Here is a 24,920-nt window from a genome sequence, read left to right as displayed (position 1 = left end):
CTTCGCTCGTACAGCGTGACCCTGGGGTAACCAGCTGCATGTATGCCTTGCACTGGGAGACAAATAGGAAATGAAATACATGTAGTGTTCATTTATAGACCCAGTGCTCTGGCTGACCTCATTTCAGCCCTTATTTTGATCCCAAAAGTCAAAGACGCTGATACCACGATAGTGAAAAATAAAGAAAATCCTTCATCTGACGGAAGCAGGAAAACTTCATCCGTAGCAAACAAATGAGATGATCTGTAGAACTCGTAAATACATATATATTTATGATACACTTGATTATTTCATACACACACAAAAAGAGAGAGAGAGAGAGATGAAGAAAAGTTATACAGTCCAAAACTCTATACCCTTTACTCTAACAGGCATTCTTTTTTTTTTTACTGTAGTATATTGATTCAATTCAATCATAGTTTATTTCCAATCATCGAAAATCAAAAAACACAGTACAAAGTAAACATGTCATGAAATAAGGTTCAAACGTTTGCAAAAGATTCATGTAATATATATACGAGACAAATTATAGAACAACATATAACATGAACAATATTTAGGAAAAACACTGTATAAATTCTTCGTGGGCGAGCGGAAAATAATTCGATTATGGAAAATAGTGATCCACTAAAAAGCAAAGCTTGTCGGACGTGGATCGCTAGATAAAAAATAATGAGTAAAAGATTGTAATTTGTCATCACTGACAAATTAAGGTGATCCGATTTTTTTTTAATCAATGATTCGAGTCCTGATCGTAATAGGCATGACAATACAAGTTTCATCTGTGTTTAGAGACATTGGCCGTGTGAGGTTTGGATTCTCATTTAGAAAAGGGAGTCATATCTGCCATCTTTGGTACCAATTCTGTATACACTGAATAACGAAGATACAGCAACGAATACATATGACCTTTGACCCACCTTTACACTCCCAAGATGGCATCTGAGGAAAAAGTGGTTATTTTGTGAAATGATTCTTGCGACATCGTCTATATTCGTGTGCAAAATATGGCAAAGATAGGACAGGTATTCACCAAGATGCAAAATGCAAAGTCTTAGGTACAACATAAAATCTGGGAGAAATTCACCGAAGGGTAAGTGAGAGCTAGTGCTCGATAAAGAAAAGCATGTCGATTTTCACATTAAAAAAAATCCCTCCCATAGAGATAACACGTCATAACGAAAATACAGAAAGAAGTACATATGACCTTTGACCTCACTTTGCACACCCAAGATGGCGTCTGAGCAAAAAGTGGTTATTTTGTGAAATGATCCTTGTTACATGGTCTTTGTGTGTGCAAAATATGGGAAAGATAGGACATGTATTCACCAAGATACAGGATGAAACATTTATGACCTTTGACCCTAATTTACATACCCAAGATGGTGTCTGATCAAGTAGTTGTTATTTTATGAAATAATGTACGTGACATGAACTAAACATGTGCAAAATATGGGATTGATAGCCATTGTTGTTGTTCATCTATTGCACAGAAAGTAGTAGAAAGAAAGAAAAATAAAGAAAAAAATATGTTATTTTATAGAAATTTGAAGGAGAAGCATAAAAAAATCAGAAAAAGATAAAGTTAGGAAGGGAGATTAAGACTAACTAAAGAAAAAGAAGAAAAAAAGTGTTTAAAAAATGAAAAAAAAAATATTGGCAGGGGTGAGCCTCGAACCAGGGACCTTAGGATTACGAGTCGGATGCGCTATGCAATGACCTATTTCATGCTCCATAGGCCCTGTGTATTAAGCAAAATGACGCTGCATCGAAGCCACGTGCCATTTTCAACCAAGTTTTTCGACGTGATGCCGACGTCGTATGAAAAAATGAAGGGCACACTTACGATAGCCCAAAGTCTCAGCTACAACATACTAAAATCTGGGAAAAATTCACCGAAGCAAAAGTGAGCTAGTGCTCGAAAAAGAGAGTCATGTCAATTTTCACTGCCAGAAAAACTGCTCTCCCATAGAGATAACACGTAAACTGGTCAAATTCTACAAGGATACATTCAATCCATTTTTACGAGGCGATGACGTCATCCAATCAAAATGTTGTTTTTACATTAATGAAAGAACATTTCATAAGCTACAACATACTGAAATATGGGAGAAAATTGGCAGAGGATAAGTGAGATACGCTCGAGTAAACTTGTAATTTGATGACGTCATTTTGAAAATTTACTTTTTTTACTTTATTAAGAAATTTGATATCTTTTAATCATTTTGTCAGCATTGCCTACCCATGAAATGACATGTACAACTCATCAGCTTTCAATATATGTAAAGAAAATGGGGGGTCACCGTCCATCCTGACGAGTAAAATCGGATTTAAAATTGGCAGTTTTTTGGCATAGTTGCACTGTATATCGCCATTGACGCGCGCGCGGAATTTCAACTTTGACGGCCCCGTATGACGTCATATTGAGTCGGATTGACTTGAAACGTGGTATAAATATTCCTTGACATTTCAGACATGCGATCAAAGTGAAAAAACTGGAAATTTCGATTGCATATGAGCTGTGCGTGCGTATATGCGCGCGCGCGTACGCGTCCGTCCGATTTTTTCAATTTTTCAAAAAATGCTCCAAATGGTCTGAAACGTGTGCAAAAAAATTTTGAGCTCGATTGGAGCATACAAATATTTCAACGCGCGCGTACGCGCACGTTTTAAGAGAAAATATGATACATTAGATTTGCCGTCTTTGGGACATGATGCATACATGATATAATTTTGAAATTGACAGGCAGCGGACTTTCTGAGCTAACCTCTGCACAACTTTTGAGGAGAAATAAAGAAGAAGAAGAAGAAAAACAAAGAATCCGTACAGATACAGAAGGTGATCCGAGAGGATACTCGGATCACCTAATTATATACTATTCTATAATAATATACATGTAATTATTTTGAGATGCACCGGTTGGGAAAAAATATAGAGTACCAATGCTAGTGCCCGGACACTGCTCACTGAACCACGTGTACCGGGAAAATATGACAGGGACAACACGTTCGTACACACATTCGATTACCCACACGTATATACACTGTAAGACGCGAGACAGTACCGAGAGGAGAGAAGACAGTAACAATACAAGTCTATGAAGAACAAAAGACAGGAAAGGAAGAGGAGAGAAGAAAGAAGAGAAGTCTGCACACAGAACACGCCAAGTGCTGCGACGTCAGGACAGGTGAAGGCTCAAGCATGAATCAAAACAATTTAAATTACTCAGTATCTAAGATTATAAGTAGAAAGTAAATATTTTCTGAGTTTGTATTTAAATGTAACAAATTTGGGGGAATCTTTTAAACTATTATCTAAATTATTCCAAAGTCTGGGTCCGGTATAAAGAAATGTATTTTGGGCATGTGCGGTTCTCATTAATGGAAGATGAAATTCGTCGGATCGTCGCGTGGGATAGTTATGAACATGACTGTTTCGATGAAATAAATCGTGGAATATTTTAGGTAAAAAGTTACTGTTGTAATTAAACATGAACTGGCCATGTTGAAACACATACAAATCATTTACTTTTAATATTTTATGGTCAGAAAACAAAGCATCTGTATGTTCTCGGGTATGTAAATTAAAAACAATTCTAAGCGCTTTCTTTTGCAATAAAAGAAGTTTATCAAGTAACATCTGATATGTATTACCCCAAGCAAGAATCCCGTAATTTAAATAAGGTAGTATCAAACTAGAATAAATAGTTAATAATGCAGATGAAGGAAGATAATATTTTAATCTATTCATTACGCCAATGTTACGTGATATAATTTTACATATGTTATCAATATGATTCCTCCATGAAAGCTTGTTATCAACGCAAACACCAAGAAATTTAAAGGAAGAAACTTCTTCTAAGGAAGTAGTATCAAATGTTATTTTGCCTGGGAGGCTATCTAAAGAATTACTAAAAAGCATAACTTTTGTTTTTTGAATATTTAATGACAATTTATTTGCATATATCCATTGTATAACCTTTTTCAGTTCTTCACTGACTGTTCTTATTAAAATGTTTGGGTCAGGGTGAGAGAAAAAAAGGTTAGAGTCATCCGCGAATAATATGAATGATAGTTTCTCCGAGGATCTATGAAAATCATTAACATAAATAATGAATAACAATGGGCCTAATAAACTCCCTTGTGGAACACCACATGCAATTGTTTTACTTTGAGAGTCAAAGCCGTTGACATGTACAAATTGGGATCTTTCTGATAGGTAACTCGTGAACCACTCCAAGGCCTTTCCACGTATTCCATAATGAGACAGTTTGGCGAGAAGTATTCCGTGAAGTATTCCGTGAAGTATTCCGAGAAGTATTCCGTGATGATGCGAATCAGGCTACAAATCTGTCTCACCGGATATGGGTGCACGTACAATGACAACAATAACTCTGCTGAAGATAATATCGATAGCGCTGAAAGATGATTATTTTTGTAATCAATTTTCAGCATGCATCACTTCCTTAATTTTGCCACGCCTTGCCATTGGCGTTTCCTATAAAGGGACTACATCTTGTCACTTCACCTTGAAGCTGCCTTTCTTTTTTTTCAACTTAAAATACATGGTACAACGCATCATTACAATGCCTCAATTATGGTTCCAAGCATGTGAACATCTTCGTTGATTTCCAAAGCAAGAAATTCTGTTAAAGATAATTGCTTCTGAAGAAAAAAAATCAAGAAAACAATCATCAAGAAAGAGACAATAAAGGATTAACCCCTTGTGCGAAAAGCCCCAAGAGAGGATGCGGACAAGATGCCTGTCTACCATGAATTATTCCTACCCGCTACTGGGGAAACTGAATGTGATGGTGCGTTTGTGGCTCATGTACATTGCACAAGTCTCTTTCCAGATTACTACAGCAGATGAAGATTATATGAATAATGAATGGACAACGCGGAATATACACGGAAACGTTCACTCGAATATTTCTGATTCCACTTTCAACATCGATGTGCGATGAGAGCCAGACGTCCATGATACTTAATCTACTGATGATTACAACATTACATTTATTTTCTTACCTTCACAATGGAGCTGATGTAGCTCAATTCAAACCAGACGAAACCGATAAATAATACTATCATTGTCGAGAAAACTTGATAGAAGGTATGTAAGTAAGTAAATATCGCAACTTCTCTGAAAATGGGTGCAAAAAGCAATGAATCTTGTTTACTTTGAATGAATACCATGTGCTTAGGAACCTAGATAATGACAATAATAAGTACATGTGCCTTCACACACCCTGCATGTATATATAGTCTGCATCACTTTGCATGCAGGGAAAATGTTGACGATCTATCAAAGTACAATGTCTTTACATTAAAAAAAAACAAACAAAAATGATATTGTTTTCAAACTCTCATGTGAACTTGTTACTACAGCTCGATTTACGAATTCCAGATCTTTACAAGTCGCTCGTATTGTATAAGCTAATAGCAGCAGAGAGGTGGGAAGAGATACCTCAGTGGTAGAAGATAAGGATCATAACATTTTATACAGTCGGGTCATTGAAAATTTGAAGGGAAATGAGACAATTATAAAAAGTTGAATTTTACCACATCAGCTAAGACAGCTACCTTGGTTTGATCCAAAGAGCTGTTTTGGCTTTGCGTCTTGCTCAATTATCCTAAGAGTCTTTGTTATTATAGAGCCTCAATCATGATACATGTATATATGCCTCTATCGACTCAATGACCGCGTGATTTTTTTCCGAAGATGCAAAACATGTCATTGATAATATCATACGATATCAAATATATATATATATATATATATATATATATATATATATATATATATATATATATGGCTGCATCTATCAGGTAATTTCCTTTCATTGTGGCTTCTTAAACTCACGTCAACGCCTTGCTAAGACGAGAAGGTGAGAAGGCGACTAAAGATAAAAAATGATAAGGCGCCAGGGCGCATCCTCGACCGTAACAAGGCGCCTACAGGGATGTTGTCTGCTCGTTCTAAACAGGGCGCTTATGCGATTTTCAAGAGGTCACTTTCTCCATTTCTTGTCTTATGAGAGGTACCTTATCGAGTTCAAAAGAAGTCGCTTTACTAGCGTACAAGCGAAGTATACACGTGATTATTGCGATAATCATTGTGCGATAGTGCGATATCATTACGCCAGTAAGTATACTGTAGTCCGGTATTGATCAACACATCTATGCCAAGAAGTACATGCACATCAGCATTGTCGAATGATACAAGCACAAGGCCGTTATTGTGATTATAATAAAGCTTGACTGATTTAATACGATTTCATATTAGTGTCGTATTTCTTCTATTTTTCATTCAACACAAGTTTTGTTTGTCTTTTCTATGAGTAATACTCTTCTTAAGCAATCAATCCTTCATCCTGTGCAGAGTGTGTTACATCAAAACCAAGTGAAATATGAAAATAAAGATGTGCTGGAACTGTTCACTGAGTCTCGAGTGTAAGACCGGTGCAGTTTCAGGAATTCAATTCAGTGGGAAAAAAAAGTCAAGTAAAGAACAATATATGGGTGTAACCATGATCCAATAGTTGATCCTAATGAAGATATGTATTACAGTAACGTTATTTTAAGTGATCTGCACAGGATTTCTGTTTAGCCTTCAAATAACTTTTATTTCTTCCATTACTCTCATGTTTATTTTAAATGATTAAATAAAATAATAGGACATTTAAAATAGTGTTTTAAAAACAAATAGTTCGAACGTACCCATCACCAAGATACGTGGCTGCATAAGTAGCTTTGACAGAGCTTGATTAGTGAATTCAACATGTAATTCATGTAACAGCACCGATGATTTAGCAGTCCTTCCCGTTCTACATGATTGTTGTTGAATATCATTACAAGACAATTGATACTACTGGGAGACTTATGAGAAGATGGCGTATATAGTGACTATGTCTAATTTGCATGTGAATGTAACCGATATCACAAAATTACAAACTTCAAAGTTCTACAACTTTTCCTCTCTTTGTACAAATTCAATCGCACTCGAGTCGAGTTGTTAGTGTCAACTTGAATATAAACTGTCAGCCAAGTGTAATATCCCACTACTTTATTTGTTTAGATCAAAATTACTGTTTGTAATTCATGTCTAACTTCTAAATTGCAGCAATAGCTCAATATTGGGCGACGTGAAAGACAAGGAAATATAATGAACTTCTCGATATGCGAACACGGATATATGCTACGAGGTGTTTTGTTCAACATTATAGGCTTGCTTGGGTTTCCAGTTATTTACACTGTATCACAGTTCTGTTTTCCAAGCTTGAAATGAAAGCTAAGTAAAATAATTTCCTTTTGGCTTCCAGTGGTGTCACTGAACAGTATTGCCAATTCAACTGAACACCCAGGATGATGACTCGGCGATTTAATTATCATACATTTTTATTGTTGAAGGGGCTGATGTCAGCAGGAAAAACGCATGCTGCGTATATTTCGCGCCATGCGATGTCGTCTGACAGTCATCATAAGAGAGGAGGGTAGCACGAGGCGAGACGACCCTAACGAGAAAAGCATACAAGCTATTTCAATGCTGAACATCTCTTCCGTAACCTCCCATCCAGGCTAAAACGAATTATACATTTTCGTGATTGTGCACTATGAGTTCAAGACTGCATCATTAACCACGCGTTGAAACTAGCGATGAAGCCGAGAACATCTACATCAAGCATGTATGTGTATTATGTTTTAAGATCATCGCGAGAAAGATCACAACTTGGAAACCGCCCTGGAAAAAGCGCATATTTAAAGGCAAAACATAGTTCTCTGTAGGGCTCAAAATTCATCTTCCACCATGTGGAATTTGCTTGTATTACATCGAAATGGTCTCTATCAGAAACTTGTCTGGTTGATGGAAGATAATGAGTAATTTTGAGATCAAAAGTAAAAAATGAAAAATAAATAAATAAAAGTCCGTGTACCCAACTTTTATTCCTGAAGGGACCTCCCAATTCAGTAGTGGTCAGGTAGAACGTCAAATGATGATCAGTCGTTCCCTAGCAATCGTATTTCACGATTAGCCGCATGCGATTCACTCTATAGCGCAGAGGATTGGTGGACAGTGGCGGATCCAAAGGGGGGCGCCCCCTCTTTATTTTTTATTAAAACAAGAGAAATAAAAAGAAAAAAATGGGGGCGGGCGCCTGCGCCTCCCTTTGATTTTGTGAAGGCGCCTCCCCTTTACGGAATTCTTGGATCCGCCCCTGGTGGAGACAATACTGTGGCCCGATTTGTCGATTATCGATAATCACTTATTTAAAAGAATATGTATCTTCAATGATAGTACAATGTACTTTCAACGAACCTTTTTGGATAATGTTTGGCATTTTCGTCATTACCCAACTGAAATCGTGTTATCACAGCGTTATTTTGACACGTTTGTTTTAAGCGTTGTGCAATGAATACAAGTGCGAAATTCGACAGTTTCTGCAAACACAAGGGAACTTTATGTTTTCCCTGCAACATTGCTAATGCTCTCGCAGTTATAAGGGCGCCTTGGTTGTTTCACAGGGGCTGTGGAACCGCTCTCCCCCCCCCCCCCCACACACACACGCTCCTCTGACTCTTACAAAATAAGCAAAATCGAAAACATAATGACACAAAAACTAACAACAAAACCTACGCTTGCATCAGTATTAGTATGAAGTTGGCGCTACTCTCGAGAACATTTTTGAACAGGTGGTAAAATCATGGCTGTCCATGGCAGTTCGCTTTGTACTAAAAGCTCCAGATATTGTTGTGAAAATGATTGTTGAATGCTCGATAGGGCTAAGCGGCTGAGTACGAGGCCACATGACTGTCTAAAGCTGCGTGAACTTCATGAAGGCAGCCTGACTGCATCCCAAAGGGGCTGCAGAGTCGGGCCAAATTTGCAGACGCTTTTCATCAGAGGCACACGCAAATACTTATCATGTCGTTCAAGAAGCTGGGATGGAATGTTGTCAGGAGACTCAACGAACTGGGGAAGAATTCCTGAAAATGAGATGAATTGACTACGTTGTGCCATTTCTGCTGGTGTTTTCAACGCTGAAAGGTGATCATGACAGACAATCCTCTAATATTTCTGGAAATGAGTATTCTGGACAATCTCATCTCCACACATATCTGTCGGCTATATTGTGAGCATATCTTCTGCGTCTATAATCTATGAGCGCGAAGCAAGAACAAAGCAAAACACACACATACAAACACACACACACACACACACACACACACACACACACACACACACACACACGCATTAAGCAATCAAATCGAGGACCATTATCATAATAGGCCTACGCCGCATCTGCCCGCAGTAGATTACATGGCTTTTTTAGTGTCATAGACATTCAACCTTCATACAGAGAAAAAGAGATGTTTCCATAAAATCGCTGTATTATGACCTCCAATGGTATATTCCCTAGATTCACGTGTGCTGAGCTTTGGTCAAATGCGACGATATTTTTGCACCATAGTGGCTGTAGGTGAAGGCGCTGTAATAATGATGAACATGCAGCATGCTCCCCGTATTCATACAGGCATAATTGCCGTTAGCATCACGATATGGATTATTCTTCAGTCCAACACCGAGCCTTTTGATTTCCCCCGACAGCAAAGCGCGATGATTTGATTAGACCTAAAGCTCAGACTCCAATCAGTTAGATTGGATCTGGCGCACTCTACTTTGCATATCTTTTGTTATTATCATTCCCCTAGCATTTACTTTTAATGTCACTGTGTGGCAGCCGTTCGTTCCCACACATCTAGTAAGAATATCTGTCTGTCATTGGAACTACAACAGACATGCACCCTCAACGGGTTTAAAGAATTGCCTTATGTCACAGTAGTTGCCATTACTGTCAGCTAATAATATCACGTTCTTCTTCTCTTTTTTTTTAGTTTGTTCGTTGTTGTTTTTAATCCAGGGTTGTTGGACAACATGCAAACGTACTGAGACAAGGTCAAAATTCTGGAAATCAATCAGCCTTTCCGAACATTTTATCGTAAAAGAGGTAATCACGTTCATGACTGGTTAATACTAATGGAATAAACTAAAAATGTGGAATTGTAATGTATTTTCATTGAAAAAAAAATAGGGGGTGGGGTAAATCACACGCTTCATGAGCCCAGCTGCTGTGAACAAACAGCGATGTGAGCGAAAGACTATAGTCCTGTAAGAGCAGAACAATGTCTGGGGAGACAGCAGTGGTTGTAAACAGTCAGTCCGCAGCGTGTGCGATAATGAGGCACGAACGACAATTTTATTCAGAATCACGTTTACGCAGTTTGTGCCCTTGAGACTGACGAGATTTCGCGATACTTTGCGAGAGTTTTTGCAGAGGTCGCAACAACAGCTTTCATAGCTTTCGCAGTGCATTGTTTGACCCAGGATGGTTAGGTAAGTTATAGAGCTGATTATGCTCATTAATTTGATACCTAATTTCCCTATTTTTGATGTCAATATAGTAGTCCATTTTAGCATCAAAGTAAACGATTATTTTGCCAATGTTCAAGAAGCTTTTAGATCATAGTTTGATGTTTTGCTAGTTCCTGACTGGTATTGAAAATAGATCTCCGTAATTTCTTCGATTTCACAATCGTGAAACTTGAGCGAGTATTATCAATTAAAAAACGAAGAGGGGCACCATTTTTAAGGTTGTGAATTTTCCTGTTGAAAACAAGGCAAATTATGTTTTCTTACTGGAAGTGGTGTAGTGAATGAACACGCGTGGAATGTGTTGTTGATACCCAGACAATGGTCGTGGGCAATGGCAAGGATTGGAATGTTTCATGAGGAATTCCACTATCGCAGCTAGTCTTTGTTCATTCTGAAATGTGGTGTGTGCAAGCACATACTTCTTTCATGTGCATGCATTTCACCCTGTGTCAAGAATTCAGACTAGCAGTGCTCGGGGCAATCCACATGAATAATTGATTAAGCATTCATGTGCCTTGCAGCAGAGCTCGGGACAGGTGGCAGCCAGGTTCATTGTTCAGGGTCATTGTAAGTGCACACTCACATACACATCATTGGTTCCTGTGTAAAGTTCAAGTTTTGTACAGAGAGTGAAAATTCGATCACAATCTGGAACCTAACATTTAAAACTCACAGCATTGAGTCAGCAGCCAATGGATACTACGCAATGCGACACGCCGCGTCTTGCGACAGATTTCGACCAATCACAGACCCGGAATTCCGGTGCGAATGCGAGGATAAACTTTTTAAACTCGACGCTAGACATGTCTCTGAATTTTGCTAGTTCCTGACCCGTATTGAAATGAAGATGGGAAAACGTGCCCTTATTGTGATACTATATACTTTAGCGGACATAGTCTTCACCATATTTTAGAGGGGCATGAAATATTTGTGGTTAGTTTTTTGGCGTCAAACGTGAAGAAATATTTCTGAATACAATACCGAACTTCGAGAGGGATTTGATATTCTATATTCTTCTTTTCCGTTTATTTTGATCATGAGCATATTTCCTTATGTTTTCTCTTTCAGTCGATACTAAAAGTGTCGAAAACTGACGAGAAATACTCGTTCTACACGGATTTATACATGACCATGTATCTGCTCATTACGTATGCAAGCACCGCTCAGCCGTGCATACGACTTGAATAAATACGTGCGTTTTCGCTCGCGCTGCGGACTGACTGTAAAATGTTGGCGAGAAGAGAGAGGAAAGAACTGCCCTCTCGGTCCACGATGAAATACCACGGTACGCTCACAATGCATAATGCATTTCAAAATTGAAAATGTGTGAGTGATACCAAAAAACAGTAACTCTCTGCATGGCTGTTATTCCGTTATGGATTGCTGGGGTCGAGACGATACTTGAATTAAAGATTGAATAATCGAGTAACAGGACAAGAAAAACACGCTGTACGGAATAGGATGCTGCAGATTTGTTCATGTTCACAACGGTTTCGTGGAAGATGACGAATATGGACATAAATCGTAATGGAAAACTTCGTACTTCGTGAATGCATGAATCATTATGATGAATTTTGTCTTACTGTAGAAAATGACAAGGCCCAATACACGCGACGTCACACCTCATTTTTTTCGTGTTAATTTAAAGGACACTACCCCTATCATGACGGGGTCTGACACTACTACCGTATGCCCCCACCCCCCCCCCCCCAAAAAAAAAAAAATACAACGGGACCCTTCGCAACGATGATTTTAAAAATGGTAAATCAATCCAAATACAATTTTAGGGTATGAAACTATAACTTATTGCCCACATCTTACAAAAAACGGCATCCGATTTGCTTCAGTGGTCAAAGAGAAATGATGATTTTTGTAGAGCATGTCAGGAATCCCATCCCTCCAAGTTCTGTCCATTGTGTTCACACATTATGCAGTTCCAAGAGCATCCAAGTGCTTAACTTGGAAGAATCAGACCCATGACATACTTTGCAATGATCCACATTTCTCTGTGACCACTTAACCAAATTGAATACGGTTTTCTGCAAAATACATTGTATAGGTAAAATTATATATTTTGAGACCCTGAAATAACATTCAGACAGTTTAATCATATTGGAAGTTATCAATGCGAAAATCCGACTGTAGTTTGTTAGTTAGTTAGTTTGTTTGTTGTTGTTGTTGTTGGTGGTGGTGTTCTTTTTTTTTTTTTTTTGGTTTTTTTTTTGGGGGGGGAGGGGGGCATACGATATAATAGTGTATGATACGAAAAGTAACCATGGCAGCAGCAGGGAAACGACCTATTAGCCTTTAGCAGTCTGGCAGTGAAGCTGTAGTTGTGGTCATTGAAACTTGCACCAGTTTCAAAACTTTTTAATGAACTGGACCTTGCGTTGGTTCGGAGAATATGATATGAGTAATTCGGAAGTCGTTGGCGAAACTTAACCGGGATGCAATAATATATTCGACGTGTACGGTAAGAAAATGCATGCCATCATCTTTTTCTTTTCTGGGAAAAATGTCGAAACTATGTCAGAAATGGTTAAACGACAGACAGCTATATGAAATCAGTCCATTAGTCAATTAAAGACTGAATTACCAAAGCTGGGAAACGATTAAATGCGGACCCCGAGACCGTCCAAAATCATTTATCATTACAACGTGAAGGACTTGCTAGTCGCCCTGATAATATTGTAAAAGCATTGTCACGCTTTTGACATCACAAGTCAATTGCAGCGTTGAAAGGCTTGCTTGTTCCCTATACATGATACCTATACATATAAAACTAGAGATTGTAATTTGTCATCACTGACAAATTAAGGTGATCCGATTTTTTTTATCAATGATTCGAGTCCTGATACTGCAAAGTCTCAGCTACAACATATCAAAATCTGAGAGAAATTCACCGAAGCATAAGTAAGATAGTGCTCGATAAAGAGAGTCATGTCAATTTTCACATCTAAAAAATTCCCTCCCATAGAGATAACACGTCATAGCGAACATAGAAAAAGAAGTACATATGACCTTTGACCCCACTTTGCACAGACAAGATGGCATCTGAGCAAAAAGTGGTTATTTTATGAAATGATCCCTGTAACATGGATTTTACGTGTGCAAAATATGGGAAAGATAGGTCATGTATTCACCAAGATACAGGATGAAACATTTATGACCTTTGACCCTAATTTACATACCCAAGATGGCGTCTGATCAAGTAGTTGTTATTTTATGAAATAATGTTCGTGACATGAACTAAACATGTGCAAAATATGGTGGTGATAGGGTATGTTTTTCTTGAGTTATTGCACATAAAGTTGCAAAAAGAAAGGAATATCTCAATACATCGAAGATAAACTTTAATTTCAACCAAGTTTTTTCACGTGATCCCGACAACGTATGAAAAAACAAAGGGCACACTTACGATAGCCCTACGTCTCAGCTACAACATATTAAAACCTTAGAGAAATTCACTAAAGCATAAGTGAGCTAGTGCTCGATAAAGATAGTCATGTCAATTTTCATTTCCATAAAAATTGCACTCCCATAGAGATTACACGTAAACTGGTCAAATTTGACAAGGTTACCTTCAATCCATTTTTTCGAGGTGATGTCGTCATCTAATGAAAATTGTGTATTTAATTTATGAAAGAGCATTTCATAAGCTACAACATATTGAAATTTGGGTGAAAATTGGCAAAGGATAAGTGAGATACGCTCGAGTAAACTTGAAATTTGATGACGTCATTTTGAAAATTTACTTTTTTTACTTTATTAAGAAATTTGATATCTTTTAATCATTTTTTCAGCATCGCCAACCCATGAAATGACATATACAACTCATCAGCTTTCAGAATATGTAAAGGAAATGGGGGGTCACCGTCCATCCTGACGAGTAAAATCGGATTTAAGATTTGCGGTTTTTTGGCATAGTTGCACTGTCTATCGCCATTGACGCGCGCGCGGAATTTCAACTTTGACGGGCCCGTATGACGTCATATTGAGTCGGATTGACTTGAAACTTGGTAGAAATATTCCTTCACATTTCAGACATCTGATCACAGTGAAAAAAATGGGAAATTTCTATTGCATATGAGCTGTGCGTGCGTATATGCGCGCGCGCGTACGCGTCCGTCCGATTTTTTCATTTTTTCAAAAAATGCTCTAAATGGTCTGAAACGTGTGCAAAAAAATTTTGGGCTTGATTGGAGCATACAAATATTTCAACGCGCGCGTACGCGCACGTTTTAAGAGAAAATATAAATTTTGACAATATGAATAGAATTCGCTTGACTTGAAATATATGTGACGTAAATTTCATTTAAAAATTCCATCCCATTAATGAGATATGATTGAGAATGTGTTTTCATATAATGACGTCATAGTGACGTCACGGTCAACTGATCACAATGATTTTACTTGATCTGTCGTCTTTGGGACACGATACATACATGGTATAAGTTTGAACTTGATAGGCATAGCACTTTCTGAGCTAACCTCTGCACAACTTTTGAGGAGAAATAAAGAAAGAAACAAAGAAAGAAGAACTAGAGATTGTAATTTGTCATCACTGACAAATTAAGGTGATCCGATCTTTTTTTTAATCAATGATTCGAGTCCTGATACTGCAAAGTCTCAGCTACAACATATTAAAATCTGAGAGAAATTCACCGAAGCATAAGTAAGATAGTGCTCGATAAAGAGAGTCATGTCAATTTTCACATCTAAAAAATTCCCTCCCATAGAGATAACACGTCATAGCAAAGATAGAAAAAGAAGTACATGTGACCTTTGACCCCACTTTGCACAGACAAGATGGCATCTGAGCAAAAAGTGGTTATTTTATGAAATGATCCCTGTAACATGGTCTTTACGTGTGCAAAATATGGGAAAGATAGGACATGTATTCACCAAGATACAGGATGAAACATCTATGACCTTTGACCCTAATTTACATACCCAAGATGGCGTCTGATCAAGTAGTTGTAATTTTATGAAATAATTTTCGTGACATGAACTAAACATGTGCAAAATATGAAGGTGATAGGGGCTGTTTTTCTTGAGTTATTGCAAAGAAAGTTGCAAAAAGAAAGAAATATTTCAATACATCGAAGATAAATTTTAATTTCAACCAAGTTTTTTCACGTGATCCCGACAACGTATGAAAAAACGAAGGGCACACTTACGATAGCCCTACATCTCAGCTACAACATATTCAAATCTTAGAGAAATTCACCGAAGCATAAGTGAGCTAGTGCTCGATAAAGATAGTCATGTCAATTTTCATTTCCATAAAAATTGCACTCCCATAGAGATTACACGTAAACTGGTCAAATTTGACAAGGTTACCTTCAATCCATTTTTTCGAGGTGATGTCGTCATCAAATCAAAATTGTTTAATTACATTTATGAAAGAACATTTCATAAGCTACAACATATTGAAATTTGGGTGAAAATTGGCAAAGGATTAGTGAGATACGCTCGAGTAAACTTGAAATTTGATGACGTCATTTTGAAAATCTACTTTTTTTACTTTATTAAGAAATTTGATATCTTTTAATCATTTTATCAGCATAGCCAGCCCAAGAAATGACATGTACAACTCATCACCTTTCAGAATATGTAAAGAAAATGGGGGGTCACCGTCCATCCTGACGAGTAAAATCCGATTTAAAATTGGCGGTTTTTTGGCATAGTTGCACTGTGTATCCCCATTGACGCACGCGCGGAATTTTGAATTTGACGGGCCCGTATGACGTCATATTGAATCGGATCGACTTGAAACTTGGTAGAAATATTCCTTGAAATTTCGGACATCCGATCCGTGTGAAAAAATTGAAAATTTCTATTTCATATTAGCTGTGCGTGCGTATATGTGCGCGCGCGTACGCGTCCGTCCAATTTTTTCAATTTTTCAAAAAATGCTCCAAATGGTCTGAAACGTGTGCAAAAAAAATTTGAGCTGGATTTGAGCATACAAATATTTCAACGCGCGCGTACGCGCGCGTTTTGAGATAAAAATAAATTTTGAGAATATGAGTAGAATGCGCTTGACTTGAAATATATGTGACGTAAATTTCATTGAAATATTCCATTCCATTAATGAGATATGCATGAAAATGTGTTTTCATATAATGACGTCATAGTGACGTCACGGTCGACTGATCACTATGATTTTACTTGCGCTGTCGTCTTTGCGACATGATACATATATGGTATAAGTCTGACATTGAGAGGCAATGCACTTTCTGAGCTAACCTCTGCACAACTTTTGAGGAGAAACTAGAGATTGTAATTTGTCATCACTGACAAATTAAGGTGATCCGATTTTTTTTTATCAATGATTCGAGTCCTGATCGCAATAGGCATGACCATACAAGTTTCATCTGTGTTTAGAGACATTGGCCGTGTGATGTTTGCATTCTCATTTAGAAAAGGGAGTCATATCTGCCATCTTTGGTACCAAATTCTGTATACACTGAATAACGAAGATACAGCAATGAATACATATGACCTTTGACCCACCTTTGCACTCCCAAGATTACATCTGATGAAATAGTGGTTATTTTGTGAAATGATTCTCGCGACATCGTCTATACGTGTGAAAAATATGGGAAAGATAGGACAGGTATTCACTAAGATACAAGATGAAACATTTATGACCTTTGACCCTAATTTACATACCCAAGATGTTGTCCGATCTAGTAGTTGTTATTTTATGAAATAATGTACGAGACATGAACTAAACATGTGCAAAATATGGGGGTGATAGGGCGTGTTTTTCTTGAGTTATTGCAAAGAAAGTTGCAGAAAGAAAGAAATATCTCAATACATAGAAGATAAGCTTTAATTTCAACCAATTTTTTATCGTAATTCCGACATCGTATGAAAAAACGAATTAAATAAAACGATAGCGCAAAGTCTCAGCTACAATATATTAAAATCTGGGAGAAATTCACCGAAGGGTAAGTGAGCTAGTGCTCGATAGAGACAATCATGTCAATTTTCACATTAAAGAAAATTCCCTCCCATAGAGATAACACGTCATAACGAAGATACAGAAAGAAGTACATATGACCTTTGACCTCAATTTGCACAGACAAGATGGCATCTGAGTAAATAGTGATTATTTTGTGAAATGATCCTTGTAACATGGTCTTTGCGTGTGCAAAATATGGGAAAGATAAGACATGTATTCACTAAGATACAGGGTGAAACACCTATGACCTTTGACCCTAATTTACATACCCAAGATGGTGTCCGATCAAGTAGCTGTTATTTTATGAAATAATTCACGTGACATGAACTAAACATGAGCAAAATATAGAAGTGATAGAGGCCGTTTTTCTTGAGTTATTGCAAAGAAAGTTGCAGAAAGAAAGAAATATCTCAATACATCGAAGATAAGCCTGAATTTCAACCCAATTTTTTGACGTGATTTTGACATCGTATGAAAAAACAAAGGGCACACTTACGGTAGCGTAAAGTCTCAGCTACAACATATTAAAATCTGGGAGAAATTTACCGAAGCTTAAGTGAGCTAGTGCTCGATAAAGATAGTCATGTCAATTTTCATTTCCAGAAAAACTGCACTCCCATAGAGATAACACGTAAACTGGTCAAATTTGACAAGATTACTTTTAATCCATTTTTACGAGGTGATACTGTTATCCAATCAGAACACTGTAATTTTATGTTTGAAAGAACATTAAATAAGCTACATCATACTGAAATCTGGGTGAAAATTGACAAAGGACTAGTGAGATACGCTCGAATGAACTTGAAATTTGATGACGTCATTTTGAAAATTTACTTTTTTTACTTTATTAAGAAATTTGATATCTTTTAATCATTTTGTCAGCGTTGCCAACCCATGAAATGACATGTACAACTCATCAGTTTTCAAAATATGTATAGAAAATGGGGGGTCACCGTCCATCCTAACGAGTAAAATCGGATTCAAAATTGGCAGTTTTTTGGCATAGTTGTACTGTATATCGCCATTGACGCGCGCGCGGAATTTCAACTTTGACGGGCCCGTATGACGTCATATTGAGTCGGATTGACTTGAAACTTGGTAGAAATATTCCTTGACATTTCAGGCAGCCGATACGTGTGAAAAAACGGGAAATTTCTATTGCATATAAGCTGTGCGTGCGTATATGCGCGCGCGCGTACGCGTCCGTCCGATTTTTTCAATTTTTCAAAAAATGCTCCAAATGGTCTGAAACGTGTGCAAAAAAAATTTGAGCTCGATTTGAGCATACAAATATTTCAACGCGCGCGTACGCGCACGTACTAAGAGAAAATGTAAATTTTGAGAATATGAGTAGAATGTGCATAACTTGAAATATATGTGACGTGAATTTCATTGAAAAACTTCATTCCATTAATGAGATATGACTGAAAATGTGTTTTCATATAATGACGTCATAGTGACGTCACGGTCGACTGATCACTTTGATTTTAGTTCGATTGCCGTCTTTGGGACACGATACATACATGGTATAAGTTTGAAATTGATAGGCAGAGTACTTTCTGAGCTAACCTCTGCACAACTTTTGGGGAGAAATAAAGAAAGAAAGAAGAAGAAAGAATCCGTACAGATACAATAGGTGATCCGAGAGGATACTCGGATCACCTAATAAAGAAGAAGAAGAACTAGACTTAGAATTTGTCAACACTGACAAATTAGGTGATCCGATCTGTTTGGAAATCAATGATGTGAGTCCTGATCCAAATAGGCATGACCATACATGTTTTATCGGTGTTGAGGGGACATTGGCTGTGTGATGTTTGGATTCTCATTTAGAAAAGGGAGTCAGACCTGCCATCTTTGGTACCGAATTTCGTATACAGTAACGAAGATACAGAATGAAGTACAGTATACAATATGACCTTTGACCCCACTTTGCACACCCAAGATGACATCTGAGCAAAAAGTGGTTATTTTGTGAAATGATTCTTGTAACATGGTCTTTGCGTGTGCAAAATGTGGAAAAAGATAGGACATGTATTCACCAAGATACAGGATGAAACATTTTTTATCTTTGACCCTAATTTACATAACCAAGATGGTGTCCGATAAAGTAGCTGTTATTTTTTTGAAATAATGTATGTGACATGAACTAAACATGTGCAAAATATGGGGGTAATAGGGAATGTCTTTCTTGAGTTATTGCAAAGAAAGTTGCAAAAAGAAAGAAATATGAAAAAAATACATCGAAGCTAAGCTTTAATTTTAGCAAAGTGTTATGACGTGATTTCGATGTCGTATGAGTAAACGAAGGGCACATAACGATAGCGCAAAGTCTCAGCTACAACATATTAAAATCTAGGAGAAACTCACCGAAGGGTCAGTGAGCTAGTGCTCAATAAAGACAATCATGTCAATTTTCACATCTAGAAAAATTCCCTCCCATAGAGATAACACGTCATTACGAAGATACAGAAAGAAGTACATATGACCTTTGACCCCACTTTGCACAGACAAGATGGCATCTGAGCAATAAGTGGTTATTTTGTAAAATTCAATACATCAAAGATAAGCTTATTTCAACCACGTTTTTTGACATGATTTCGTCTTCGTATGAAGAACAAAAGGCACACTAGCAATAGCGCAAAGTCTCAGCTACAACATATTAAAATCTGGGAGGAATTCACAGAAGGGTAAGTGAGCTAGTGCTCGATAAAGACAATCATGTCAATTTTCGCATCTAGAAAAATTCCCTTCCATAGAGATAACACGTCATATAGAGAAAAAGGTACATATGACCTTTGACCCCAATTTACACAGACAAGATGACATCTGAACAAAAAGTGGTTATTTTGTGAACTGATCCTTGTAACATGGTCTTTGCGCGTGCAAAATATTGGAAAGATAGGATATGTATTCGCCAAGATACTGGATGAAACATTTATGACCTTTGACCCTAATTTACATACCCAAGATGGTGTCCGATCAAGTAGTTGTTATTTTATGAAATAATGTACGTGACATGAACTAAACATGTGCTAAGTATGGGGCTGATAGTCATTGTTGTTGTTCATCTATTGCACAGAAAGTAGTAGAAAGAAAGAAAAATAAAGAAAAAATTATATTATTTTATAGAAATTTAAAGGAGAAGCATAAAAAAATCAGAGAAAGATGAAGCTAGGAAAGGAGATTCAGACGAACTAAAGAAAAAGAAGAAAAAAGTGTTTAAAAAATATAAAAAAAAAATATTGGCAGGAGTGAGCTTCGAACCAGGGACCTTAGGATTACGAGTCGGATGCGCTATGCAATGACCTATTTCATGCTCCATAGGCCCTGTGTATTAAGCAAAATGACGCTGCATCGAAACTACGTGCCATTTTCAACCAAGTTTTTCGACGTGATGCCGACGTCATATGAAAAAATGAAGGGCACATTAACGATAGCCCAAAGTCTCAGCTATAACATACTAAAATCTGGGGAAAATTCACCGAAGCATAAGTGAGCTAGTGCTCGAAAAAGATAGTAATGTCAATTTTCACTGCCAGAAAAACTGCTCTCCCATAGAGATAACACGTAAACTGGTCAAATTTTACAAGGATACTTTCAATCCATTTTTACGAGGTGATGACGTTATCCAATCAAAATGTTTTTATTACATTAATGAAAGAACATTTCGTAAGCTACAACATACTGAAATCTGGGTGAAAATTGGCGAAATTTAAGTGAGATACGCTCGAGTGAATTTGAAATTTGATGACGTCATTTTGAAAATTTACTTTTTTTACTTTATTAAGAAATTTGATATCTTTTCATCATTTTTTCAGTATCGCCAACCCATGAAATGACATGTACAACTCACCAGCTTTTAAAATATGTAAAGAAAATGGGGGGTCACCGTTCATCCTGACGAGTAAAATCAGATTTAAATTTGGCGGTTTTTTGGCATAGTTGCACTGTATATCGCCATTGACGCGCGCGCGGAATTTCAACTTTGACGGGCCCGTATGACGTCATATTGAGTCGGATTGACTTGAAATTTGATAGAAATATACCTTGGCATTTCAGACATGCGATGCGTGTGAAAAAACGGGAAATTTCTGTTGCATTTGAGCTGTGCGTGCGTATATATGCGCGCGCGTACGCGTCCGTCCGATTTTTTCAATTTTTCAAAAAATGCTCCAAATGGTCTGAAACGTGTGCAAAAAAAATTTGAGCTCGATTTGAGCATACAAATATTTCAACGCGCGCGTACGCGCACGTTTTAAGGCATAGATGAATTTTGAGAATATGAGTAGAATGCGCTTGACTTGAAATATATGTGACGTAAATTTCATTGAAAAACTCCATTCCATTAATGAGATATGATTGAAAATGTGTTTTCATATAATGACGTCATAGTGACGTCACGGTTGACTGATCACTATGATTTTACTTGCGCTGCCGTCTTTGCGATATGATACATATATGGTATAAGTTTGACATTGATAGGCAATGCACTTTCTGAGCTAACCTCTGCACAACTTTTGTCCAGAAATAAAGAAAGAAAGAACTAGACTTGGAATTTGTCAACACTGACAAATTAGGTGATCCGATCTATTCGGAAATCAATGATTTACGTCCTGATCCCAATAGGCATGACCATAAATGTTTCATCTGCGTTTAGGGGACATTGGCCGTGTGATGTTTGGATTCTCATTTAGAAAAGGGAGTAAGACCTGCCATCTTTGGTACCGAATTCCGTATACACTAACGAAGATACAGAATTAAGTATATTTGACCTTTGACCCCACTTTGCACACCCAAGATGGCATCTGAGCAAAAATTGGTTATTTTGTGAAATGATTCTTATAACATGGTCTTTGCGTGTGCAAAATATGGGAAAGATAGGACATGTATTCACCAAGATACAGGATTAAACATTTATGACCTTTGACCCTAATTTACATACCCAAGATGGTGTCTGATCAAGTAGCTGTTATTTTATGAAATAATGTACGTGACACGAACTAAACATGTGCAAAATATGGGGGTGATAGAGGCTCTTTTTCTTGAGTTATTGCAAAGAAAGTTGCAGAAAGAAAGAAATATCTCAATACATCGAAGATAAGCTTTAATTTCAACCAAGTTTTTTAACATGATCCCGACATTGTATGAAAGAACTAATGGTACATGACGATAGCCCAAAGTCTCAGCTACAACCTATTAAAATCTGGGAGAAATTTACCGAAGGGTAAGTGAGCTTGTGCTCGATACAGACAGTCATGTCAATTTTCATTTCCAGATAAACTCCACTCCAATAGAGATAACACGTAAACTGGTCAAATTTGACAAGGTTACTTTCAATCCATTTTTACGAGGTAATGACGTCACCCAATCAAAATTATGATCGAACTAAACAGAAAGAGCAAATAATAAGCTACAACATATTAAAATCTGGGAGAAATTCACCGAAGGGTAAGTAAGCTAGTGCTCGATAAAGACAATCGTGTCAATTTTCACATCTAGAAAAATTCCCTCCCATATAGATAACACGTCATAACGAAGATACAGAAAAAAGTACATATGACCTTTGACCCCACTTTGCACAGACAAGATGGCATCTGAGCAAAAAGTGATCATTTTGTGAAATGATTCTTGAAACATGGCCTTTGCGTGTGCAAAATATGGTAAAGATAAGACATGTATTCACCAAGATACAGGATTAAACATTTATGACCTTTGACCCTAATTTACATACCCAAGATAGTGCCCGATCAAGTAGCTGTTATTTTATGAAATAATGTACGTGACACGAACTAAACATGTGCAAAATATGGGGGTGATAGAGGCTGTTTTTCTTGAGTTATTGCAAAGAAAGTTGCAATAAGAAAGAAATATCTCAATACATCGAAGATAAGCTTTAATTTCAACCAAGTTTTTCGACGTGATGCTGACATCGTATGAAATAATGAAGGACACATTATCGATAGCCCAAAGTCTCAGCTACAACATATTCAAATCTAGGAGAAATTCACCGAAGCATAAGTGAGCTAGTGCTCGATAAAGATAGTCATGTCAATTTTCATTTCCAGAAAAACTGCACTCCCATAGAGATAACACGTAAACTGGTCAAATTTGACAAGATAACATTCAATCCATTTTTATGAGGTGATGCCATCATCCGATCAAAATGTTGTTAAATATGACTGAAAGACCATTTAATAAGCTACAACATATTGAAATCTGGGTGAAAATCGGCAAAGGATAAGTGAGATAAACACGAGTGAACTTGAAATTTGATGACGTCATTTTCAAAATTTACTTTTTTTATTTTATTAAGAAATTTGATATCTTTTAATCATTTTTTCAGTATCGCCGACCCATGAAATGACATGTACAACTCATAACCTTTTAGAATATGTAAAGAAAATGGGGGGTCACCGTCCATCCTGACGAGTAAAATCGGATTTAATATTGGCGGTTTTTTGGCATTGTTGCACTGTATATCGCCATTGACGCGCGCGCGGAATTTCAACTTTGACGGGCCCGTATGACGTCATATTGGGTTGGATTGACTTGAAACTTGGTAGAAATATTCCTTGACATTTTAGGCATCCGATAAGTGTGAAAAAATGGGAAATTTCTATGTCGTATGAGCTGTGCGTGCGTATATGTGCGCGCGCGTACGCGTCCGTCCAATTTTTTCGATTTTTCAAAAAATGCTCCAAATGGTCTGAAACGTGTGCAAAAAAAATTTGAGCTCGATTTGAGCATACAAATATTTCAACGCGCGCGTACGCGCACGTTTTAAGAGAAAATATGAATTTTGATTATATGAGTAGAATGCGCTTGACTTGAAATATATGTGACGTAAATTTCATTGAAAATTTTCATTCCATTAAAGAGATATGATTGAGAATGTGTTTTCATATAATGACGTCATAGTGACGTCACGGTCGACTAATCACTACGATTTTACTTGACCCGTCGTCTTTGGGACATGATACATATATGGTATAATTTTGACATTGATAGGAAGTGGACTTTCTGAGCTAACCTCTGCACAACTTTTGTCCAGAAATAAAGAAGAAGAATAAAGAATCCGTACAGATACAGAAGGTGATCCGAGATGATTCTCGGATCACCTAACTAGAGATTGTAATTTGTCATCACTGACAAATTAAGGTGATCCGATTTTTTTTTTAATCAATGATTCGAGTCCTGATCGTAATAGGCATGACAATACAAGTTTCATCTGTGTTTAGAGACATTGGCCGTGTGAGGTTTGGATTCTCATTTAGAAAAGGGAGTCATATCTGCCATCTTTGGTACCAATTCTGTATACACTGAATAACGAAGATACAGCAACGAATACATATGACCTTTGACCCACCTTTACACTCCCAAGATGGCATCTGAGGAAAAAGTGGTTATTTTGTGAAATGATTCTTGCGACATCGTCTATATTCGTGTGCAAAATATGGCAAAGATAGGACAGGTATTCACCAAGATGCAAAATGCAAAGTCTTAGGTACAACA

This window comes from Diadema antillarum, unplaced genomic scaffold (genome assembly GCF_040938485.1).
Source record: "Diadema antillarum isolate AM-2024a unplaced genomic scaffold, OU_Dant_1.0 seq00000322_RagTag, whole genome shotgun sequence".
In the NCBI taxonomy this organism is placed as follows: Eukaryota; Metazoa; Echinodermata; class Echinoidea; order Diadematoida; family Diadematidae; genus Diadema; species Diadema antillarum.
The sequence above is the reverse complement of the archived record's forward strand: the minus strand, read 5'-3'. Positions refer to the sequence as shown.